Source organism: Gracilinanus agilis, chromosome 1 (assembly GCF_016433145.1).
Source record: "Gracilinanus agilis isolate LMUSP501 chromosome 1, AgileGrace, whole genome shotgun sequence".
Lineage (NCBI taxonomy): Eukaryota > Metazoa > Chordata > Mammalia > Didelphimorphia > Didelphidae > Gracilinanus > Gracilinanus agilis.
In genome coordinates this window covers 267405089-267428502 of record NC_058130.1, presented here as the reverse complement: position 1 = coordinate 267428502, position 23414 = coordinate 267405089, and positions in this window count along the sequence as shown.

Sequence of the window (23414 nt, the reverse complement as noted above, 5' to 3'; positions counted from 1 at the left end):
TATTTCCTAACTGGGTGACCCTGGGCAAATCACTTAACCCCCATTGTCTGGTCCTTAGTCCTCTTCTGCCTCAGAACCAATGCATAGTATTGATTTTAAAATGGAAGATAAGGTTTTAAAAAAAGAAGAGGACTTTTGTGGTGGCAAGCTGTGAAAGCATAAGGAAATTTCCTACATGTGATCCAAGCTGATGTTCTAAGGCCAGTTCACCATTCATGTGTAGTGTGATCTACACATAGTGACGAAAGACCAATGAGAGCTAGCCTTTGTATGGTAGCTTAAAATTTTCAACAGGGTTGCCATGTGGCATGGTGGATAGAATGCTGGACCTGGAGGCACAAAGATTCATTTCTATGAGTTCAGATCTGGCCTCAGACACTTACTGTGTTAGCCAATCTGTTTGCCTCAGTTTCTGTGGGAAGCCAATAAGAGAAACAGAGTCTCAAATAGATAAAAAATATGAGACTCCTCTTTTGACTCCTTTTGTGATCCTTGTGATTTCTTGTTGAAAAGTATTGTGGTCTTATTGAAAAGCTTTAAGTTCCTAGCAAATCAACAGTTAACATTCTTCCCCTTTGGTCAGAAATGTAGCCAAGGAAGAAACCTTAGTTTAGCAGGGGCATTTGCCCCTGAGAAAAGTATTCTCAGACTTAGCTTGCATGATAATCACGCAGCTGAAGGTCCAGTTTGATTCTTATCTTTACCTTGAAGTTTCTGAATTTCTGTGTGTTGTCTAAATTCATTGCAATGTCTATGGAGCTGTAAAACTCTCTCTGTGCTTGTGGGTGAAAGGGAGTTTGAATTTTCATATATAATAAACTTATGACTCAATGGCACTTCGGAGAAGCAGCTATGAGTTAACAGTCAAGATCGTCTCTCGTGTCCCCGATACTTATCAACTAAGCGGTCCTTATCAGATTATCAGAGATGATAAATAGATCTGACAAGTTTCCTCTTCTGTAAAATAAGGTGGAGAAGGAAATGGTAAACCACTCCAAGTATCTTTACTAAGAAAATCCCAAATGAGATCATGTAGAGTCAAACATGATTAAAAAGTTACTGAACAACGATCCAGGATAATCCTGAAGGACTTATGAGAAAGAATGCTCTCCATATTGAGGCAAAGAACTGTGGAAGTAGAAATGTAGAAGAAAAACATATGATTTATCAGTTGGTTATATGGGTATATGATTTGGGGTTTTGGTTTTAAAAGATCACTCTATTACAAAAATGAATAATATGGAAATAGGCATCAAGTGATAACACATGTATAACCCAGTGCAATTAATTGCTTGTCAGCTCCGGGAGAGGGAAGGAAGAGGGGAAGGAAAGAAAATGAATCGTGTAACCATGGAAAAATATTTTAAAATAAAAAAATATTAAAAAAAAGTAAAGTGACTGAACAGTAATGTTTTCAATATTATCTCATTTGATCCTTATAACAACTTTGGAAGGTATTATGATTAGCCCCATTTTAGAGATTAGGAAGTTGAGGCAAAGAGGAAAAATAAATGACTTGTCCAGACCCACACAGCTAGTAAGTCTCTGAGGTCAGATTTAAATATAGGCCTTCTTGACTCAAGATCCAGTCAAGAAGGCTGCTACCTAACTGCCTCTAATTTAATAAACTATTTATCCAGCTCTTTGATGTTCTGGGCAACATACATTTTTCATTTAGTTATTTTTTGCTTTCAGTTTGATTAAATAAACTTGTATTTTGCACTACAGTGGATTCTGGTGAGTAGGTTTTGTAGTGACAAGCTTGATTCATTTAACATGGTGCCAGTTAGCAGGTAGAGAGCATTTGGAAAACCTTAGTATCAAGTTACTCAGTTTAAAACAATTTTTACAGCTAGGTGGCATAGTGGATAGAGTGTTGGCCTAGAGTCAGGAAGACTCATCTACTTAACTTCAAATCTGTCCTCAGACATTTATGTGCTGTGTGATCCTGGCTAAAAGTCTCATCACTATTTTGCCTCAATTTCCTCATCTGTTAAATGAGCTAGAGAAGGAAATGGCAAGCCACTCCTATATATTTGCCATGGAAAACCTCAAATAGGGTCATGAGGAGTTAGAAATGTTTGAAACAACAGAACAATAGTAGTCAGGTTGGCATGATGGATAGGGTGCTAGACTTGGAGTTAGGAAGATCTGATCCCACCTTTCCCACACGCTAGTATTGTGACCTTGGACAATGTAGCCCCTTCAAATCTCAGTTTTCCGTTTTGACCATTAAATGTAAGAGATTTTCCCCTCTTTTGCCCCTCTTTATTTATTTTTTATTTTATTTAATTTCAATTAATTTAAAATTAAATTAAAATTTATTAAAAGCAAAATTTAGAGTAAAATTAAAAATTCAAGTAACAACTCTAAGACAGAAAAGCAGCAAGGTGTAGAAAATCAGGTTTAAATGACTAGCCCAGCTAGGAAGTGTCTGAGGCCATATTTGAATCCAGATCCTCCCAAATCCAGGTCTGACTGTGCTATCTAGTTGTTCCCAGAAAAGAAATTTCTTGTCACTAAAGTCCTTGGCTCTTTGAATTGGTTCAACATCAGAAACTGATATGATTTTATCAGTGGAGATGACAATAAAGAAGCATTAACAGCTGTTTTGCTGTGGAGCAGCTAAGAACCATGGGATCTTTCCATTTGACTTTCAGCCAAAACCTTCCATATGTTCTTTCTCTCCCATTGAAATGTGAGCTCTTGGAAACAGGGAGTGCTGCATTAAAAAAAAAAGAATATATATACATATATATATACTTAATGTTTAGAACAGTGCTTCACACATAGTAAGCGCTTAATAAATGCTTTTTAGTTATTCATACCATGTATTCATTAAGCTGGTAAGCATTTCATTCAGAGGTATGCCAGTAAGTATTTAGTAACCAACTCTCCAGAAAAAAAGGATATAAGATATACTTTTAAGTTGGATATACATTATTACCATTTTCCTCTTCACTTTAAATTAAGACAATAAACAAAATGATAAATCAAGTTCTGATTTGTAGCGTTTGCCCATTTTTGAGGTGTAAATGTTCACTCTGAAAATTTAACAATTGACTTTCATGGTATAAGCTGGCTCCAGTGTATGCCTGGAAGTCCATCATGTTACAAAGATGTTTTTAAAATGAGGTCTTCAAAATCTGAGCACCTCTCTTTCTACTACAAAGGGAAACTTGTAGAGGAATGAGACAGCTAATATCAATCTGTATACTTCAGTTTCTTGTAAGGGCTTCCATGCAGCAAGCCACAAATCTGCTTCATTTTTAAGGGCAGAAAAGCCAGTTAGCAGTTACCTGGATGAAGCTCAATACTTCTAAAGCCTACTAAGTTAAAATGATGGTTAAAGCCTTCAAGTTGTGCACAAAATGCTAAACAATGTCTCCTCTCATTTCGAAATATACACCTGACACCTTTGATGGATGATCATCTGTATGAGTATTGTGTGTGATGGGCCTGCTGCTGATTAAATCACGGGTTTCCCATAACAGATTTATTAGTTCTGTGGAGTAGTTCCTTGACATGACAGCTGTACAATGGTGCCTCATGAACTATTCCTGTTCTCATGCCAGAAAACTGATCATTTAACTCTTTAGCACCCCTCCCTCAAACTCTAATGCAATAGAAAATGAAAGAAAAGAGTGTTTTGAAAGTAATTCTAAGATTTGTCAGCTAAAAGCTTTTTATGATGACATTCCTGCTGTTCCTCCCCAGCAGCTTAGCCTGTCATTTTGCAAAGGTACCATGTGGGATAGTGAAGGAGTTCCTTGTATAATACAGAATGCTTTGAAGCAAAATACTTTGAATTTTATTTATATATCTACAAAAAACAATATTTAACTCATATTGGGCAAAATGGCAGGAGAATTCTGACATCGGCATGTCAGGTCTCCCTCTTGTTGTTTTGTTCCTTTTTATAGAAAGCACCTGAGTGTACCCTCTCAATTCATGTCTCAGACAGGACTACTCCAAGTTCAGGATACTTTGTGAGTCTATATCTATCTAAGATCACAATTTATGAGACTACAACAATATATTTATTTACCTTTACTAGTGGAACCTGGGGCTCAAGCCTAGACCTTTGAATAAGACTGTTTTCATTGGAAGAGAGAATGATTACTCCATTTCCTGGTCCTGTGTTGGTCAAAACTTGGGAGGGGAGAGTTCTTCTGGCTTCCAGGTTTGAGAGATGTAGCTCACAGTTACAGGCTTTCTTCAGGAAGAGGTCCCTGGAAGAAGAGGAGGACTTTACGAAGTAACCTAGATGTAAAGGACCTTGAGCTCTGAGTATGCCCTATTTTCAACTTGCGAAACTAGAGATTTGGGGAGTTTTCCCTTGGATGAGATTGGGGATGTTCTCACTCAGTTGAGCTGAGATATCTCACTCTGAGGGGCAGAGTTTAATTCACTCTGTTTATTGTCTGGTATATTATAATTTGTATCATCTCTGATTATGTTTGTTATTTACTTAGATGAATGGATTATCTACTATTCAATATGTATGATGGTCTTTATATAACTGTAATTTGGTTGGAAGGGGTCAAACCTTGGGCCGTGTTGGCAAAGATGTGGCATGCATAGCCTTGTGTCATGGAGGGAGCTGCTCTGTTTCCCCTCTCCATCATACTGGAGGACATTTTTTGCATCCCCCTCAACCTCTGTCCAGCAGACCAATGCAAGTACTTCCTTCCTCCACTCTCTAGGGTAATTTAGGGGGCTCACAGGCAGCTTGAAGGTATAATCTGGGCACTCACTCTCTAAAAGTTTCACAACGCTTCCTCAGGATATAGCTTATAGCACTCTTTCTCCATTACAGGATAACAACCAAGAAAGGTGGCCTGACCCTAAAAATGATTTTCCCTAGGCTAACATTATTTAAGGAGACACAGATATAGTTTTAGTCTGGTACCTCTGAATGAAGAGGATAGAGTACACCAGTCTCATGACCCAATCTTTTGCTTCCCCTCTTAGCAGAAGTCAAAATCTCCTTTGGAAAGGGGTGGATGAAATTTCAGGGATATCTTATCTATTCACCACCTCCTAATTCAACCACGTTTAGACAAACTCATGTAGAAATGCATCTATCCTACATGGGTAACACATACCTTGTGCTAGTCAGCTGGAAGCTTAATTAGTTAATGGAATAAGAAAAGTTTTTTTTTTTTCAAAAAAAGCACATTTAATAATGAGAAACGTCTCTTCTCTAAACCTGGTAAATGATCTCTAACAAATAGACATATACTCTGTGAGAAGAGGTGACACATATAATAAACATGTATGGAGAGCTGCATATTTAGGGACTATGTGGCCAGGTAATATGGATTAAGGAGCATATGCATATATGTAAGGAACATATGGGAATATATATAGCACAGGTGACCATGATTGGATTTTAGGAAATCTTAATTTCAGTATTGACCAGGAATTAACCATTAAGGATAGAAACATATATTTCTCAAGATTTGTGATCAATGGTTTGTGCTGAGAAAAGGAACATCTATGTGCTTCTATGTGCTTCTGTGATATTGGGTGGTGGAGAAGGAAGAAAAGTTTCTTCTCCTACTTGCTGGACTCCAGGGTAGTAGTTCAAAGGAAAACAAGCAGGAGAAAAGATTCCCAAAGGTGGAGATATTTTCACAGTTTTTAGAACAAAGAGTGGGTACTTCCATTGATAAGAGTTCATCCCCCCCCCCATTCCCAGTTGCCAAACAACTTCCCTGCAGCCCCAATCCCTGGGAACCCATTAAAGAGTATCTTTCTAGAAAGGATCTAGTGTGTATGTTTCTCATCAAAGGGCAGAAGAAAATGTCCTGCTTCTTGGAAGGAGCCTTTCTGACAAAGACATGAACCATGTAATCTCATCAAGGAGATGAGGGAACTCAAAGATTTATCACAGATTTTCCTAATCAACTTTCTTGGCCCCAATTTCCCATGCCCTTTACAAAAATTAGTATTCTTAGATAGTGGAAATGTGGGAGCATTGAAAATATACAATCAGTAATTATTAAATGTTTACTCTGTGTAAAGAATGCACTGTGTAGGTGATGGAGGGAGAAAGTTAAATGAGAAATAATTCTTGTCTGCAAGGAATTTACAGTCTAGTAGGGAGGAAAGATACCAACTCATAATTATGTGAGAATTTTAATCTCAATATAACTATAGTATTTGAGAAGTGTATTAGATAGTTATAAAATGAACTATTTTGCCCAGGGTATACAGCTAGTAAGAAGAAGAGTTTGGCTCTTTCCATAAGCCCAAGAGACTTTAGAAATGAAGAGCATTTCTTAAAGAGTAGGATGACTTCAGAAGAACCTGGGAAGACTTATATGAATGAAGTGAGCAGAACCAGGAAAACATTATACACAGTTACAGCAATATTGTACAATGAACAACTGTGAATGACTTAGCTGTTCTCATCAATACAATGATCCAAGACAGTCCCAAAGGACTCCTGATGAAAAATGTCATTTGCCTCCAGAGAAAGAATAAATGGAGTCTGAATGTATCCTGAAACATACTATATTTCATTTTCTTTCTTCATTTATTTATTTTTTGGTTCAAGTTTTCTTCCACAAAATGAATAATATGGAAAAATTTTTATATGACACATAACATATAAAATTGATATCAGATTGCTTACCACCTCAGGGGTGGGGAAGTGGGGAGAATTTAGGACTCAAAACTAAAAAAACTAAAAAAAGAATGTTAAAAATTGTTTTTACACGTAATTGGGGAAAATAGAATATTATTAATAGATTAGAAAAAATGGCCATTTCTAAGAGTTTCTTCAGGTTCATAGGGTCATAGATTTAGAGCTAAAAGGAATATTAGAAGTCTGAGTTGAATCCTTGATTTTACAGGTGAGGAAACTGAAGTTCAGAAAACTCATAATCTACTCATGTCACAGTAAGGGTTAGAAGCAGGATTAGCAATGAGGTCTTCCTCACTCTGAAGGCAGTACACTATCCACCAGACTCTGCTGCCATATTATATCTACAACTTAGAAATTCTCTGAAAGATTTGCCAATTTGTTAAAAACACTCAGAGAATGAACTTGATCTCAAGCAAGGAAATAATTTGTTCCCAGAGAACTTGAAATGAATTATTTTACCCTTCAAGGGTAAAATTTTCAAAAATGTTCCCATCTATTCCTTTAGAACGTTAAAAAAATTAATGTCTGTTTTTAAACACCCTGATCATTTCCTAATATAGTGCCTTCCTCACCCTCTTCAATAAGATCTTTATATATAACAAAGGAGATTTTGATGCCAAACCAGTCAGGCCAAGGACAACTTCTGACAATGTGTCAACACTTTCCTACTGATGAGAGGGAAGTTCGCTTCATTATGTGTGTTATGGAACCAATATTAGTCATTACATCTACTTTGAGCCTTTTGGTATTGTTTTAGCCTTATATTTTAGTCATTGTATATATTTTTTCTCCTTGTTCTGCTTTCAACATCCATTTCTGTGAGTTATATGGATACATCTGAAGACAGTCAAATTGTTTAAATAGTAACTTACCTTAAGCCAAAGTTAGAGGAGGCCCAGGACATAAGAAATTGGGTAAGAAATCAATTGCACAGAATTAAAATTGCTGAACTGGATGGCATTTCCCTATATGTTGAATGTACCCCTCCCCTTGCCCAAACAGGGTACTGGACTCTTTGTTATATTAGAGTGTAAATTTTTTTTTTTTGGTTGTGGTTCAGGCATGTCTGACTGTTAATGTCCCCATTTGGGATTTTCTTGGCAAAGATATTGGAGTGGTTTGCTATTTCCTTCTCCTGCTCATCTTCCAGATGAGGAAACTGAGGCAAATAGGGTTAAGTGACTTGCTTGGGGTTATACAGTCAGTAAGTATCTGAGGCTGGAATTGAACTCAAGTCTTCCTGACACCAGGTCTGGCACTTTATCCACTGTGCCACCTAGCTATCTCAGTAGTGTATAAAGAACAGTGGATTTGGAGTTAGAAGACCTGAGTTTTAATCCTGGTTCTGTTACTTACTAGCGATGTGAACCTAGGCAATAATAACAACAATGATAATAATAGCAACAACAGTACCTGGCATAGTGCTTTAAGGAGTAAAAAGTATCTCAACATATATTATTTCAGCTCTCTCTGGACTTCATTGGACTCATTGCTCTCTAAGTTCTGCTAAAACTCTGGAACCTATGATTCTCTCACAAGGAGGCATTAATTCCATAGACCTTTGAAGATATGATAACTTAGTGATATGTGGAGACTTCATTTGTAATTCCTATTCATTTTAATTTCCAAATACCCCTTTGAAAATGTGCCTTTCGTATCTATGACAGCAGTGGCTGCCCAATATTGAAAGCCCTATTCAATAGTCTTTGTGTACAGCTACTCCGGCAGGAAACTGGTATTAGTGTGGATGATGGTTGGTGATTAGTCTTATATAGTGCTTTCTTTCTTAAAAGGATTATGGTTTCCACTTTTTACTATTTTTTTTAAAAGAAGGGAATTTTTCTGTCACGCTTAAAATCCTTGAGCTGAGATTTATCAACAGGCTTCTGTGATAGCAAAGTACTTTTCATCAGAGAGAAAGTTGGTTTGACAGACAAACATAGTATGTAATTAAAAGATTAACAACATTTCCCCTGAAATTGATTTAGGAGGAGACGACTTTTGTGCTAACTTGTTTATGATTAGATTATTTGTCATAATTTCTGAAGGACCAAAAATCAGCCTGTGATAGATTTTGTCAGTTTTAATATCTAAGCTATGGGCCATTTATTCCAGATGGCCAGTGACACATACCTGAAAAATTTCCAGCACGTCAATACAATTCCTTTTCATTTAATGAGCAAATGCAAGTGTCTCCCTGCACTCCATGCCACGCTTGTTTTTCTTTTCTTTTCTTTCATTTTTTTAGGGTGAAAATATATATTTTAATTTTTAAAAGATATCCTATAAGCAGAGAAAACCTCTGGGAAGTAGACATTGGAGGCAATGTTGTCAATTTACAATGATCTGAAGGACTTTAGGAATGTCCTCTTATCCTGAATTATTTCTCTTACTCATGGAGAACAGTGCCACAGTGAAAATGAGATGGAGGCTATGAAACCTGAAGATGGTTGCTGAAATGGGGGAAAAGGACTCAGAAGGGGAAAAGGGAGCAGTGTGAAGACTCATGTTGCCTCTTTCATAATACTGTCAAGGTCTGGCCCTACCTGTAAATTTTTATGAACTTGAAGGGAGGAGGGTTTCCTCATTCTAATTCTCACTTCCATTGATAAATTGGGTTTCCAAAGGGTAGCTAACTACATCTCTCCCTGAGGTTCTAGGGGTTCTTCTGTGATTCCCGAAGCGGGTGCTACTGCCCCCCAGTGGGTGCTGCAACGATCCAGGGAGGCGGTGATGACCACAGGTGCATTTATCTTTCCTATTAATTGCTTATTATTATAATATTAAATATTATAATTATTATAAATATCAAAATTTAAAAAATTAATTTCCAGGGGGCTAAGTAATATTTTTTCTGGAAAGGGGGCAGTAGGCCTAAAAAGTTTGGGAACCACTGGCATAGAGCATTATATACAAAGAGTAAGGGGTAACAAGGTGAGTATTGCTCTGTTCAGTTGTTGTAGTGGTGTCTGACTCTGTCATCCACTTGGGGTTTTCTTGGCAAAGATACTGGAGTGGTTTAGCATTTCTTTCTCTATCCCATTTTATAGATGAGGAAACTGAGGCCAATAGGATTAAGTAGTAAATGTCTGAGGCCTGATTTGAATTCAAGTCTTCCTGATTCTAGACCTGGTGCTCTATCCACTGTGCCACCTACCTGCCCTGAGTATTGCCCTGGCATCTGCAAAATATTAAAATAAGAGGAAGACCTGAAACACATTGGGTAGATCCTCCATAGATCATTTTTTGGGAGGGGTCAATATCTATGTTTTCCTCAATTTTGGGAAATCCTATTCTACCCTACTACTGTTCTACATATTATCATCTTAAAGTATTGCTTGGAGGCACTGAGAGCTTAATGTCATACAGTCAATGTATGTCAGAGGTGAACCTTATAAACAGCTCTTTCCTGGCTCTCTATCCACTACTATGTTATGCTGCCTCTCAGGAGGCATTTATAGAAAGGCAAAGACATGAGGGACCTAAGATTCAAAGGTATGGCTAGGCTGCTATCTGCCCTGGTGGAGGGAATGCACTGATGATTCTGCATGTACTGTTCATTCACAGATGCACTGAAGTTATAAAAGGATCATTTTTTTTTTTTTTGCGAAATGCATTTTGAAAATTTAAGTATATACTTCATCAGATTGTTCTGGCTTGACTCATTGTTTGATAAGGATTTTTAAAAAACCCTGTACTTCTGTCTTAGAATCAATACTAAATATTGGTTCTAAGGCAGAAGAGTGGTAAGGGCTAGGCAATAGGGGTTAAGTGACTTGCCCAGGGTCACACAGCTGGGAAGTGTCCTAGGTGAGATTTGAACCTGGGACCTTGCATCTCCAGGTCTGGAGGAATTTGGTTTTTGAGAGAAGTTTGATGTCTTTAATCAGGTTATGTGGAAAGAAATTCTGAGTGTATAAGCTGGGCTCTGAGTCCTGACTGGTCAGTTTATTTTTGTTACTTCTTTTAGTTCATTTCTTCAACAGGATCCTAAAGGCAAGGGCTATTGTAGATTTCCAAAGTGGCTAAGTGCCTCCCAGAAAGATGGTAGCTGCTTATCGGCTAGAAATCATAGCTCTTTGGGAATTTCATGCTCTCATTCATGTTAATAAACTCCTCCTTCACCTGAGACCTCTGCACTTCACACATCTATTCATTCATTTATTTATTTATTCATGTATGCATGCATGCATGCATTCATTCATTTATTTTGCTTCTTCAGTAATGCTTTATTTTTCCCCACTTACATGTAAAAACAAATTTTGGCATTCATTTTCTAACATTTTGAGTTCCAAATCCCCTCCCTAATATGGTAGGCAATTTGATATTCTACCTTACAAAACTTATTTCCATATTTGTCGTGTTGTGGCACTTCGCACTCTTTCATGTTTGGGCTTCACAGAAATGTGGCTCTTGCCAGAAACACCCCAGGCCACCCTTTCTAGCACACACTTCTACTTTTCTTCTCCCTATCTTGACAAGGCCAAGGGGAGGAGTTGACTTGTTCCTTGCTTCTCACTGTCGCTTCCAGACCCTTCCTCTGCTGCTATCACTATGAAGCCTCTTCTCCTCAGTCTGTCTCTCTATACCCTCCCCAGAGATATCGTTGTTTTCTTTCTCAGGGATTTTAGTACCTAGTTTGAATACTTCCTTTCCTTCACCTTCTAACCCCATTCCCTGCCCTTAAGCTCAGGTGTCCTCTGTCTTTATACTTCAATAAACACGTTGATGTCTATTTGAACATTTTTAGCTTGTGAGTCCATTCTTTGTCTTCTAATAACCAGATTTCTACTCTACTGAAACTTCTCTTTCCAGTGATCTCTTTCTAAAGTGTGGTAAGGGCTAGGTAATTGGGGTTAAATGAGTTGCCCAGGGTCACACAGCTAGAAAGTGTTTTAGGCTAGATTTGAACCCAGGACCTCCTGTCTCCTGGCCCGCCTCTCTATCCATTAAGCCACTTAGCTATCCCTCTAGTGATCTCTTAATAGCTAACTCAAATGGCCTCTCAGTCAAATAATTCTTTATCATCTTACAACTTGTGATGCCATTGACTATCTCATTCTCCTTTATTCTCTCTGCCTCTCTCTGTCTGTCTGTCTCTGCCTCTCTCTCCCCATGATCTTTGGTTTCTCCATTCTTCTCTGTTCTACCAATTTATCTCTCCTGTTCTGATCCCTCTTTTCTTCAAGGTCTTGACCCTATAGTTAGTTGACCAGTTTCAATTGTATAGCTAGGGTCCAGATAGTGTAAATAATAAACTCCATGGAGTGGCCACAAGCATTCAAATTTGCACTGTTTGAAATTATAATTATGCAAAATATGATAATTGGTTCTACCCCAATGAACATATGCAGTATAAATTTGAATAATATGACCTCTTGATGGGATTTATTAGGGCTTAGTTGCATACTTTCCTCTATCTGTGTCTCTTGTACTAATGTATTCTTCATGCTCTGCTCTGAGGGGCTCCAACAATCTGAATGAAGTTACAGGAAGTTATACATTTATACTGCCTGGCTTCACTACAAATTGATATTTATCTGATCTTACCTGGATCCTTGTTTCTGCACAGCTGTTTAATTTAACATTGACTACTCCCCTCTCTGAAGCAGCTGTTTCCAAGTTTTCCCTCTTTCTTCAAACTACCTATTCCTGCCCCACCAGCTAATAGACTATTTTACTGAGATTAAGGTCATCTGTCCTGAGTTCTTCCAAGTCTCCTACTCCACACAATCCTGCTATTTCTTCACCTGTCCTCTCCTGCTTTACTCTACTGTCCAAAGAAGACATAGCCCTTCTCCTTGCCTTGTGCCCATGGGTCTCCTAGATATCAATCCCTTCTTCCCTTCTTATCTTCAATTTCTACCTTCTTGCTGGTTCCTTTCCTATGCTCAGGTGTTCTCTGTCCTTAAAAGCTCTTTCCTTACTCTGCTACTTTCCCAATTTATCATCCTATATTTCTCCCTTTTTATTGCTAAACTTCTATAATGACTCATTTTCTCTTATTCCTCCTTACTTCTTACTATCCAGTCATTTCTTAGCTTCTTATAATTAATTTCTGATTCCAATATTCTATTTAAATTTCTCTTTCCAGTGATCTCTTAATAGCTAACTTGAATGCCCTCTCAGATCAAACTATTTTTGACCTCCCGGCAACTTGTGATGCTATTGACCACCTCACCACCTTATTTCCCCTTAATTTCTCTCTCTCTGTCTCTCTCTCTGTCTCTCTGTCTCTGTCTCTGTCTCTCTCTGTCTCTCTGTCTCTCTCTGTCTCTCTCTCTCTCTGTCTCTCTCTCTCTCTGTCTCTCTGTCTCTCTCTCTCTCTCTCTCTTCCTCCACCCCATTAAAAAAATAGTGCTCCCCTCTGTCCTGTTTGCTGGATCATCATTGATTTTCAATTCTAAGCACAGGTGTCCCTCAAGGATCAAACTTGGGATCTTTTATTTCTCCACTCTATATCTGATCTTATCAACTCCTTGAGAGCTGATAATTATCATTATTATGCAGATGGCTTCAAAACTAGTCCCAGTTTCACCTCTGAACTTTGGTTCCATGCCATCAACATCTGGACCTGGATGTCTCATTGATATCTCATATACCATCTATACAAAATAGAACTCTTTATCTTTTTCCCTAAATTCACCCTTCCTCCAAATTTCCATATTCTGTTTAGGGCACCATCATTCTCCCTTTAATCTAGGCTCATAACATCAGAATCATCAATGACTTTCTTCTCTTTCACCCAATACATTTATTCATTTTTAAAGCCTTTTTTTTTTACCTTGAGACACTTTATACATAATCCCTTCTTTTCATTCCCAAGTCATCAGCCTAATTCAGGTCCTAGTTGCCTTTAGTACATTTTAATAACTGACTGCTAATTGATCTTTCTGCTTCCAATCTCTCTATTATCCTATCTATCATCTATCCAACTGCCAAAATAATGTCTAAGGCACTTCAAAAGCTTTCGGAGCCTCTAGGATAAAATACTAAGTCCTTAGCTTGATATTTATAGTTGAACATCAAATTACCTTTTCAGTTCTATTTTGCTTTTATTTGGCTCATGAATTCTATATTATATTTTAGAATAAAAGCATTCATATATCATTTTAAGAATTGAAAATCACTTTTAAAATAGAATCTTATTCGATCCTCACAACAGCTTTCAGAGGTAGGTGGTTTTATTGTCCTCCTTTTACAGATGAACAAACTGAAGCAGACAAAAGTTAATTGACTTGCTCAGTGTCACTCAGCTATATGTCCAAGGATGGATTTGAATTCAGTTCTTTTGGATGCTAGTAAAAAAAAAGACAAAAAAATTTAGAGCTATACAAAAGTTGAATAATATACCTCAGAAGATAGCTGGTTTCTTCTCATTGGAAGCCTGGAAGCAAAGCTTTGATGACTATTTTTGGGATATCCTGTACTAGTGATTCTTCTTCATGTGGGGATTGGACTAGATGGCCCATTACAACTCTGATATTTGATCATTCTATGATAATGATTCAGATTTCATAACCTTTGTGAAGCCTTTTTTGATGCTCCCTATTGCTAGTACCTTCTTCCTCAACAAATTACTTTTACATACTTACTGTGTATTTTTCCAGTAGAATGTAGGCTTTGAGGACAGAAACATTATCAATTTTATCTGTGTATCCCCAGCATGTGGTGATGTGTTCTACTCCTACTAGATGCTTAATAAATGTTTGCTGAATTGAAATGAATAAAATAATTGAAATGAAAAAAGTGTCAAAATGGAAATTAAATCAGTTTGCCATATAGGATGCTTAGGGTCAGTGTTTATTTTATCCAGTGACTCTTCATTCTAAGCTGAGTTTTTGAGACAGTGATATTTAGATTTCCTTAGATTGTGAAAACATTTTTGGAATGCAGCCACAAAAAAGAAACTAAAACAAAAAGTCAGATCCACTAACCCTTTGGTCCCACTTATCAGAAGGAACTTTTTCACCACCACAGATGTTTCAATTGTGGTTTTAAATTATATTATTTTGATGCCAAATCTGTTGCTAAAATGCCCTGTAGATAATAGAATCACAAGAACTTCAAGCTCTGAGTGACTTGAGAGATTTATAGTAAAATCCTTTCATATTATATACCAGGAAACTGATGGTCAAAGAATAGACTTGACATGATGGTATAATGGAAAGCATATTGCATTTGGAGCATGAGGAAACTAAAGGGTCATCTATAAATTATAAAGCTAGATTAGAGACAGAATTCAATAGAGAGGTTGGATCAAACCTGGAGCATTCAAGTAAAAATTTTTAGGAAGAATGTCCTGGGATAGAGTGGGGAGAAGCCTCCACTTTCACCTTGTCCTAGAGCTCCAATACCTTTTAGTCAGAGAAGGGCTGAGAGAGCATCGGGAGGGTATGGAGGATGTTGAGATTCTTATCTTACCATTGGTGTTCTAGAATTAGCTGACAATAGTGCCTTCAGCAGGAGACAAGAATAAATTGACTGCAGATTCACAGGGAGTCCAGCAAAGCAATTATACCATGGGTAAGGGTATTTTTGAATATCCCATGAATGGGAGGAAAGGGTTTATAGCACTCAAACCTTTCAGTGACTTTTTTACCACATGTATTCTCAAAATATGAGCCCACTTTACCTTAGACTCCATATATACTTGTGGAAGTGGGTGCCATGACTATTTTTGGAAGGTATTTTGTACTAATCGTAAAGTTCAATACCCCTTTCTAAAAGCTACTTAAGGCTGGCTGACAAATGATTTTCCTTTGTTTTCCATTTTTTTTTATTGCCACACAAAACACTTCCATATTGGTCATTATTGTAAGAGCACATGCATACATAACCCAAACCCTAAAATAAGACCAAAGATACACCGATGTGAAAAGTGACTCTAACAGTTCTTTCTGTGGAGACAAATAATTTTCAACTAAGAATCTTGTAGGGGAGAGAAAGGAGAAGGAAGGGAATGTTTATCATGTCCCTGCTATATGCCAGCATTTTACAAATTTAATTCATTTAATCCTCACAAAAACCCTGGAAGGTAGGTGTAATTATTATCCCCATTTACAATAAAGAAAACTTAGGCAGACAGAGGTTAAGTGACCTGCCCAGTGTCACACAGCTGGCAAAAGTATCTGAGGCTGCAAGCGGTTAGGTGGCTCAGTAAATTGATAGCCAGGCCCGGAGATTGGAGGTCCTGGGTTCAAATGTAGCCTAAGACCCTTTCTAACTATGTGACCTTTGGTAAGTCACTTAATCCCCTAGCCCTTACTGTTCTTTTGGAACCAACACACAGTATTGATTCTAAGACAGAAGGTAAGGGTTAAAAAAAAAAAGTGTCTAAGCCCCATTTGAACTCAAGTCTTCCTGGCTCCAGCTCTCTACCTAGATGTGGGGAATGAGTTGCTGGCAATACAGAATCACTCTCAACTTTTCTTGGTTACCCCTAGAATCCTAAGGGGTAGATGTAGCCTTGTTCTAACTCCTGAGATTGATCTATGTGAGAAATTGGGAGAAAGATCTTTAGGGTTTATATGGGCTACAAAAGGTACCTAAATTCATTAAATTTTTTTGGGGGGTGGTAAGAAATACAGCCACAGAAAAGTCCTGGGCTGAATGAACAGCTGCTTTTTGTCTTGGAGGCTTTTGGTGCATTTGTCTTCTTCACTGGCTTCCGGTGGGCACTTTAAAAGAAATGTAACTTTAGAAGGGAAGAGGGAGCAAGGACCTCTGCCCACATGCTAGTAAATGAGCTGGAGGGTTTTAACTCTGTGTGTGCTTTCTGCATTGCTATTGTCTACTGAACTGATGAGATTTCCACTGCAATCATCTCAGGAACCCATCCCTTACAGACTCTCTTCTAAGGGTTAGAGCTTCATTCTCCTGGGCTTTCTTGCGAACTATCTTAGAGAGAGGAGTAATTAAAACCAATGTGTGAAACGACTCTGACTGGACACAGAACTTTGTCTCTTTTGCAAGTGTGACAGATTTTGTTCTTTCCAGCCAGAATGAAGGTTCTAGTTTTTTGGAAGGCCAGTTCCTTCCCCCAGATCCAGAGGAAGCAAGGAGTAGGAGGGGGACCTTCAAAAGGAAATTAAAAGAGATTTAAACTAACCTAGTCTGCTACCTTCTCAGAAAGAGAGGAGTCAAGTGGTTTCTTGGTTTATCTGTAGTAATGGACAAATGCTTTGAGTACTCTTGGGGTCTAGACCCATTCTTGTGCTGTTAGCAATTTGATTTCCAGCTGCACAGCAGGTTCTGTTGGTTACCACTGGGCAAGTTTGGGCAAGAGGTAAATTGTAGTAACAACCATGAGGAAGGTCAAAGGAGTATGGATTATAGGGAAAGAGAGGAGGCTTTTCTTACAAAAGGGAACCAAAGAGACTGGGGATTTGAGGTACAAACCAGAGGTTTCATCTTCATAGATACCTGATTTCCAAGAATCTGGGTCCCAGAATCTGCTTTTCAGACCAGGAAATCTGGTGAGGGTTTTCTGCCAAATGACATTGCAATTCACCAAGGCATACTGCCAATTTTTGAACTGGTTTATTCTAGCTGTGAGTTCTAACCTTAAAGAGAAAGAGAGGAAGGAAGTTAAAGTTTCAATTCCACCCTCTAGATCTGACTTTGACCTTGTCTTCTAGATCTGTCACAAGGCTCTAAAGCAGGGGTCAGCAATGTATGGCTCTCGAGCCATATCTGGCTCTTTTGAGGGCCAGATATGGCTCTTTCTGCAGGAGCCATAAAGTCAACCACAGCACAGTAACTAACAGTTTACGCATGACATCGTGTGTCACGCGATATGTCACGTGATCTTTTCGGTACCTCCGCTATCTTCTAAGATAGAAGCTCCCTCATTGATATTGCCACTCAAGATGAATCCTGGTCTTTAGTTCGGCTTGGTAGGTGAGCTGTGTGTTCCTCCTTCTGCCCTCCTTTTACTCTTTCCACACCTGTTACTGACATCTTGGGCTTCTATATAGTGATTGATCACTTTTGTCTACATTCTCTACCCCTCTGCCTCTGATTTACATGGCTTTTTCTCAGTGCATTCATGGGGTCTGCACTCCCTATTTGTGGGATTGTTATTGTTTTTAACTTTTCTACCTGCTCTTAAAAGGGAACTATAGTCAGATTACATCTTTACATTTGCTTCACTAGTGAGAAGCATTTCTCCCCAGTAGTTGTTTCATTTGATACAGAACGATTGAGTAGGCAGCACTGATAAACACCTGTACCAGGAAATGTGTGTGATGCGTCCTGGCCAGTTTTCCATGAAAAGGTACCCTCCTCCCTCACTACTTACTAATGCCTGCACACAAGTCATGTTATTTTCTGTAATCTCCTGATCTCCTACTTAATTTATGTGGCCAAATGGCTTAACCAGCAGGCCGGCAGCTTTTTCTTCTCCCATTGCCTGGCTTGAGAGAGGGAGAGGAAAGAGTATTCTTCCCTGGATTTTTCTCTCTTTATTTCAGCAATTTTCTTAGTGTAAAGGAGTTTCATATGTATGTGTGTAGTTATATCAGTACTATAGTGCCCCATTAAGTCTTGTTTTTTGATTAATAATCAAAATAATTTTGATTAATAATCAGCAAAACCAAGCAGCACCAGAAGTCACATTAATGTACTTTATTCATCATTGGTTAGCACATAATAACGTTATTAAAAATAGTTCAGAGACTTATTGTACTTTAAAAGTGTTTTTCTTTCATAAAATGCACATATTTACTTGTATTCAGTGTTAAACATATTGTAAGGCTCTCACGAAATTACATTTTAAAAAATGTGGCGTTTATGGCTCTCACGGCCAAAAAGGTTGCAGACCCCTGCTCTAAAGGCTTCTTCTTTCATTTCCAGGTCTTCTATAGGGCCATGGCCCCCATCATCTCAAAGGCTAAAAAATGTCCCTTAGGCAGTTAGGCTGGTATAGACTCACTCTTATTTTTCTTTCTACTATGTGGCCGAGTGGCGGTGGGGAGGGGGGAGAGACAGAGAGACAGAGAGGCAGAGAGACAGACAGAGACAGAGAGACAGAGACAGAGAGAGACAGAGAGATGCAAAGAGGGAGAATCATCTGTCTGTGGGGTAAAGAATGAAGTAGAAAGTAAAGTTTCTCTGAAAGTATACCAGATACATGGAATACAACTACCTTTCAAGAATTAAAAATTAATGTCACACAAAGTTACAGAGGGTATGTAGTGGATGTGAGCAGGCTTCATCATATAACCAAACAAAGAACAATGAAGACCAGGAATAAAAGAAGACATCAAGAAATTAAAGGATAGGCTAAAATTTAATGCTAGTTGTAAAACAGAGACATGGTTCAGGGGAACAGATTAGCTACACAAAATACTGAAGAAAATTTATGTTGTACCCTCATATTGATAAATGCAAAGAGCTCAGCTATTGGGATAAGAGTTTTCTGACAAAAACTGTGAGGAAAACTGGACAACATTGTAGAAGAATTTAGATGTGGAACAAACACTTTACACTTTATATTAAGATAAGCTTAAATGGCTACATGACCACCATATAAAAATGTTACATCATAAACAAATGAAACATGGGGAAAAATCCCTATAGATCTATAGATAAGAGAAAATATTATGACCAAACAAGGGATAGAAAGAATCACAGAATACATAAGCTTGAAAAGTTTTTGCACAAATAAATCCAGTAAAGCTAAGCATAAAGAGGAAACAATCAACTAGGAAAAAAATCATTAGATGTGGGGTAGCTTCTTAAAATTATTTTGATTCGTATTTCTCAGCATCATAGGATCTTAAATTCAGAGTTGGAAGGCTTCTTAAAAATCTAGAACAATCTCTGAATTTTACATATGAGGAAACTGAGATGCAGAGATTAATGTGATTTGCCTAAGGTCACATGATAGGGTTATGTTAAAGAAAAAAATTATTACTTTACATTGTTGGCTCAAGCCTGCCAGAAACAATTAAAAATTAATTTATTATCCTAAACCAAGCATTGTTTTGCTTGGAGAGAAAAATATCCAAAGTGGCAGAGTCTCCTTATGTGTCTCTCCACCACAAATCATTTTTGAAGTAAATTTTCTAGAAATCTCAAATGGGGATAATTTGATAATATGATCGGAGTTACAAAGCTCAGAGTAAGGTAAAAGTTAACATTTTGCAGCAAACGGTAAGATAAGCATTTAATCTTTTTGGGCAAACTCTTGGAGAATCATTTTCCTAAAACCCAGGCAATCTGTCCATGACCACTCCTTTCTAGGGTTTTCCCTCTCAGCTGGTCACTGGTGACCTGCAGTAATCAAATAACTTACTTCTCTTAGCTGGTTCATTATCCTAATCCCTTCCGGGTATTGGGAAAGAGGCTACTATTTTTAGGTGGGTCAGTCAAGAGCCCTTTGCCCTGCAGCTTGATGGGTCACCGCTCCAATTACTTAAAAGGACAAGTCCTTGGACTAATAGAAGACAGCAAAGTAGGATGTTGTTTCAGAACTGACAGTGTTGAAGGTTTGTTTCTCTTTTAGCTTAGTCCAAGGCTTTAGCTAGGTAAGTCACAGTGGCTAGTATTGGACTAAGAGTGAAGAAGACCTGAATTTGAATCAAGCCTCAGACACTAATTAGCTCTATTACCCTGAGTAAGTCACTTCACCTCAATTTTTTCATCTGTAAAATGGAAATGATAGCATCTACCTCACAGAGTTGCTGTAAGGAGCAAGTGAGAGAACACATCTAAAGTACATAAAGTAAAGAACATATGTAAATAAACTTTAAAATGTGATAAGTAATAAATACTAACTATTCAGATGAGAATAATTTGAATACTTTCTTAACATTTCTAAAAGGGCAGCTGGGCGGCACAATGGATAGAGCACTCAGTTTGGAATCAGGAAAACTCATCTTCATGTGTTCAGATCTGACCTCAGACAGTTACAAGTTGTGTGACCCTGGGCAAGTCACTTAACCCAGTTTGCCTCATATCCTCATCTTTATTTTTTATTTGTTTTTATTTTATTTTTTTTAAACCCTTAACTTCTGTGTATTGGCTCCTTGGTGGAAGAGTGGTAAGGGTAGGCAATGGGAGTCAAGTGACTTGCCCAGGGCCACACACCTGGGAAGTGTCTGAGGCTGGATTTGAATCTAGGACCTCCCATCTCTAGGCCTGACTCTCAATCCACTGACCTACCCAGCTGTCCCCATATCATCATCTTTAAAATGAGCTGGAGAAGGAAATGGCAAGCTACTTCAGTATCTTTGTCAAGAAAATTCCAAATGGGGTCCTGAGGAGTCAGACACAACAGTCAGACACAAAAAGAATCAACAGCAACAAATATTTCTAAAAGGGGGAAGCATTAGTCTGTTTTGAACTCAAGCTCACTGACTCCAAATTCAGCACTCTTTCTACTCTACCATTTTGTCCTCCTTATAAATATTAAATTTGAATATTATTCATGTGGTTATTAATAATTTCTACTTTATCCTTCAAAAACTGTTCATGTTCTTTGAACATTTCTTGATCGGAGATATGTATAACTTCCCCCCCCCCCCACATCAATTAATTAATTATTTATTTTAAGAATATTTTCCCATGGTTACATGATTCATGCTCTCTCTTTCCCCATCTTCTCTCCCCTCTCCCAGAGCTGACAAGCAATTCCACTGGTTTATATATGTCTTATTACTCAAAACCTAGTTCCATATTATTCATATTTATAATAGAGTGATCTTAAAAACCATAACCCCAAATCATATACCCATATAACCAAGTGATAAATCATGTGTTTTTCTTCTGCATTTCTGTTTCTCCAGTTCTTTCTCTAGATGTGGACAGTGTTCTTTCTTATAAGTTCCATGAGATTGTTCTTGATCACTGCATTGCTATTAGTAGCAGAGTCTATTACATTTGATTGTCCCACAGTGTTTCAGTTATTGTGTACAACTTTCTCCTGGTTCTGCTCATTTCACTCTGCATGAGGTCTTTCCAGTTCATGTAGAAATCAAGCATTTCCTCATTCCTTATAGCAGAATAGTCATATCATATACTACAGAATGTGTATAACTCTTAACGATATTAATAAATTCCTTATGGATTCTGAATGTCAGACTTTATCTGATATATTTACTATGAACCTTTTTCTCTTCCTCTGCCAGTTCTTTTCTTTTAATGTAAGAAGCATTGTTTTTTTTAATTGTGCAAAATCCTTTTTTATCTTTGAAAAATCAAACCCATCAACCTTATCTCTAATTTCTCCCATTTACTTGACAACAATATGGTTTAGACAACTATCTTCTTTTTCTTCCTTCAGTTTAGTTCACTGACCTATTTAGTCTATTCTGGTATATGACATGAAGTGACATGTTATAGCACTATAATACTGGTAAAGTGCTTTATATATGTAACCAAGGTTTACCCTAACTGTCAGAGGTAAACTTCAAGCACTAAGGGTTTGCCTACCTGATCCACACAAGCCATCTTTCCCCAAGTCTCTTTACTTTTTTATTGGGAATCCACTGAAAGTCATAAATAAAACAAAAGGACTCTTGGATATGGAGGGGAAACATTGGGAAGAACCTATTCGAAGTATAGGAAGACACATTTGCTCACCAAGTTTACATGATAATGATTCTGAGGGGTTAGGCAAAATTAGATTACACAAAAACAATTTCATTTGATCCTTATAACAATCCTTTGAGATAACTGGTAACAGGCATTATTTTCTTCAATTTAGAAATGAAGAATTTGAGAATTAGAGATATCAAAAATAGTCCATGATCACAAAGAGTTGGAAGTGTCACAGGCAGTATTTGAATTAAAGTCTTCCTGAATTCAGGTCAAGTATTCTATTCACTATGACATGTTGCCTCTCAGTTTTTTAATTTTGTCACACAGCTGTCCAGTTTTAACAATAGCTTAAAAAAATTGAATACTTATTCCATTCTCCAGTGTTTTTAAAGCATGTGCTAATAATAAAAACCGAATGCTGAAATACATTGGGTTTTGTTTCTCCCCTTTTTATTCTATTCCATTGATCTCTCTCTGTTTCTGTGAGCCAAAGCATTCAACTGGTTCAAAGGTTTTAATGGAAAACCATAGCAAGAAAAGTAGAAACAAAACTTTCTCTTGTAATCTGAAGCACACTCTCCAGCATCCGTGGGAAATGCAGACAGATAAAAGGAAGCAAAAACCAGAGAGTCCAAATCTAGCCTCAGAAACTTTAACCTGGGCAAATCATTTACTCTCTATTTGACTCAGTTTCTTCATCTGTAAAATGGGGATAAGAGTATCTACCTCCCAAGACTGTGAGGATCAGATATGATTATAATTATAAACTACTTGGCCTAGTGCCTGCCACATAGTAGGTATTATATAAATGTTAGTTATTATTATATGTGTCTGGGGCATAAACCTGGAGGATCATGTCTCTATTACTACAAGGTTGCTTATGTCTGCTGGTGAGCTCCCTGAACTGCTCCCGCTGGATCTGCTCCCTACTGGTCTTCCCTGGGTATGTTGTTCAAGCATCCTTGTTATCTTCACTGGATATGGCTCTGTTGGACATAGGCTTTGATGCTTCATTGGATGCTGTTCTGCTTTTTCACTCTTCCACCGAACACATAATTTCTGCCAGATGCTACTCTGCTGGCCATATGGTCACTACAACATATTGTAAGGAATGGTCCTGCTGGGGGTGGGATAGCACTAGAGAGTTCTTTTGTTTTCTCCTTTTGCCTTCAGCTGTATATTGTACTTGACTATAGTGCTATTTCATCCTCTC